Source organism: Tenrec ecaudatus, chromosome 3 (genome assembly GCF_050624435.1).
Source record: "Tenrec ecaudatus isolate mTenEca1 chromosome 3, mTenEca1.hap1, whole genome shotgun sequence".
Lineage (NCBI taxonomy): Eukaryota > Metazoa > Chordata > Mammalia > Afrosoricida > Tenrecidae > Tenrec > Tenrec ecaudatus.
In genome coordinates this window covers 116,571,136-116,574,378 of record NC_134532.1, presented here as the reverse complement: position 1 = coordinate 116,574,378, position 3,243 = coordinate 116,571,136, and the positions used below count along the sequence as shown (strand labels likewise).

Below are 3,243 nucleotides of genomic sequence, written 5' to 3'. Positions count from 1 at the left end.
AATTATCAAGGGCTCATGAGGGAGGGGGGAACGGGGAGGGAGGGGAAAAAGAGGACCTGATGCAAAGGGCTTAAGTGGAGAGCAAATGCTTTGAAAATGATTAGGGCAAAGAATGTACAGATGTGCTTTATACAATTGATGTATGTATATGTATGGATTTTGATAAGAGTTGTATGAGTCCCTAATAAAATGTTTAAAAATTTAAGAAAAAAATTAAAAATAAATTGGCATTTCAGGGTAAAAAAAAAAAGAAGTGGCGATATCGGGAAGGTTGAGGGAGGAACAGGAAACAGGTGACAAGGTCTACATGTAACCTCCTCCCTGGAGGACAGACAACGGAGAACTGGGTGAGGAAGACATCAGATGGTGTAAGACATTATAAAATAATAATTATTTATAAATTATCAAGGGTTCAGGGGAGAGGGAGTGGGGAGGGAGGAGAAAATGAGGAGCTGATGCCAGGGGCTCAGGTGGAGAGTGGGTGTTTTCAGAATGATGATGGCAACATATGTACAAATGTGCTGGGCACAAATGATGTATGTACAGATTGTAAAAAAGAGTTGTATGAGCACCTAATAAAATGATTTTTTAAAAGAAAGGAAAAAGGTCTATATAAAAGAGTAATTGAATATTGAGACAATATTCCAGCCCAGTACAGATCAAATCCCTAAATCTGATATTAGCCCATATGTTCTATACCAATCTATCAAACAAAACAAATGCAGTGTGCCAAATGCAAGAAGATCACAGGTCAGTGGGTGCAAAGTCTTATGAATCCAATGGTGATAGAAGCATCTCAGCACTGGCAGGGGTCTCCACGTGGCTCCTCCAGTTCCCAGGGGATGGGGTCTCTCAGTATAGTGCCATGTGTCTTGTCAATAGAGAATCTCTCAGGAATGAGTCTTGTCAGTTGTGTGTCCCCAAGAGAGTGAGCAGAGAGAGAATCTCTCCTGTCTCCAAAGACAATTACTAAAGGAATTCCCAGAATCTATGGGGGTAAAGTCATGCCTACACAGAGGCCTCATTGGCAATATGAAGATCGACAGACTAGACTCCACCCCTTCACTCTTAACCCTCTCAAGTCCCAAATTGACACCAGATTATGTAACTGCCACAGACCACCCCTTGTCAATTTGACACTTTCCCATAACTCTTTATGTGAAATTTTCAAACAATAATAAATAATAAAATCATTATTGTTTATATATAATTTCAAATAATAATAAACTTATATCTCTATCTGACAGGAGAAAACTAAAATGTATAGAATTCAATATGTGCCACCCTCACTTAAATATATTATTCTATAAGTGACAAAATTAAAATATCCTATGCCTAACAATTGCATTAGGTAACACCTATACCTTAATCCTATAATACTATGAATATATTCCCCCAACGATGAAAATTTGTAAGCAAACTATTTCATGCCTTTATCCTCCCAATTTTGGTTATCAAATTTCTTTTTTTTTTTTTGCTTCGTAAATAGTTTATTGTATTTATGTAAAAGATCCTCATGGAAAATTATGGTTTGGTTTAGTTCTCTGCAACCCATTCCTGAGCTCTGAGGAAGCTTGCCTTCTGCTGAGCTACCTGATTTTGCTTCTGGGCAAGAGACATTTTGGGACAATTCCACCTCTTCTTTTTAACATCTCTCTCACTCTTCTTCTCATAAACAGGATTCTCTTGTATACTGACATGTGCTTTCTTATATATCTCCTCAATCATGGCAGGAGTTATGTTGTTCTTTATGTACTGAAAAAAATTGTTTCTTGTAAGCATCTTCATGCTGTTCCGTTATGTAACGCATGTAGTCTGCGACGTTCTGACCTAGGATATGCTTCCGATGTACTTCAGCATTGAATTCCTTGCTTTCTGAATCATAACCAGGGAATCGCTTGGTATAATGAGGGATAGACAAGCCTCTGTCCACAGCCCCCTTCAGAGACCCAAACACTTTATTTCCGGTGGTAGTCCTGGCAAGGCTTGCATCCAAATAGCAGGTGGAGGCACCAAGTGACCAATAATGCTTTCTACTCCAGTTACCTCCGCTTGTATTCATCTCCAGTTACCTCCACTTGACCTTCATAGGTTTTGTCCATGCCAAGTCTATTAAGAAGCTTGCAGGCCAGTAAAGTATGCTGCGGCATAATGAGTCAAGCCAACTTTCACACCATACTTAGGCAGTCCGTGAGCATACGCTGCATAGACAATCATATGCCCTTCTATACAGGCATAAGCAATCTGGCAGATGATATCCCTGTTGGTTACATGAAATATCATCCTATATTTGGATGTATTATACTTATTTTTATCTTGCATCACCAAGTGTTTTCTAAAGTAACAATCAGTTTTGCCCTCTCGTCGTCTTCTAAATTTCACTTGGTATCTTTTGAAGTAGGCTTTGTTTTTGACAACTTTAACAAACCCCATCCTGTTGAAAAGAGAGCAGTGTCCACGGATCACCACAGATCCACCGGGCTAGAGATTCTACAGGAGGTGGGGAACGAAGGGGTATTCAATTTCTATGCTGCCCACTTACACCAACCCAGTGCTCTGAGGAGACAATCATATTCCTTGATGTGAAGAATCTTCATTCCAGTTGGAACCTTGGGAAATCTGCATCCACAAGCAAAGTCAAATCAGGACAGGCCATCCATAAAGTCTGCAGCAATATGCACCAGTTCACACACTCAAAAATCCTCTCTTCATCTAATTGGGTTCTGGTCAACTCAATGTAGGCTGCCTCACTTAATTTGACCAACGTGCCCATTGGTCGCATTACATTAGACCAGTGGTTCTCAACTTGTGGGTCGCTACCCCTTTGGGGGTCAAGCAACCCTTTCACAGGGGTCACCAGATTCATAACAGTAGCAAAATTACAGTGATGAAGCAGCAATGAAAATAATTTTATGGTTGCAGGGTCACCACAACATGAGGAAATGTATTAAAGGGTCGCGGCATTAGGAAGGTTGAGAAACACTGCCTTAGACTATGGTCCCATCACAAATTCTTATCAACTCTAGCCTCCTTCAGCTAGGTCATGAACTGCAGACCAGTCGACCTGTTCTTGTCTTCTCAAGTTCTATGGATGTCAGTGGCCAGACTCAAACCTTCTCTCTATTGCTGCTTTTCTCCCACTTCCATTCAACAAGTGGATCCAGGTGGTCACCCTAGCAGGCATTTCAGGCTTCCAGAGATGATATTAAAATTGTCTATTTATGTGATAAGAGTTGCATGAGC

At 40.5% G+C, this 3,243-nt stretch overlaps 1 pseudogene; it reads right to left on the bottom strand.

Moving 5' to 3' along the window:
* Positions 1 to 1,536: 1,536 nt before the first annotated feature.
* Positions 1,537 to 2,433, bottom strand: LOC142443524 (large ribosomal subunit protein uL18 pseudogene; annotated as a pseudogene).
* Between the last annotated feature and the right edge of the window lie 810 nt (positions 2,434 to 3,243).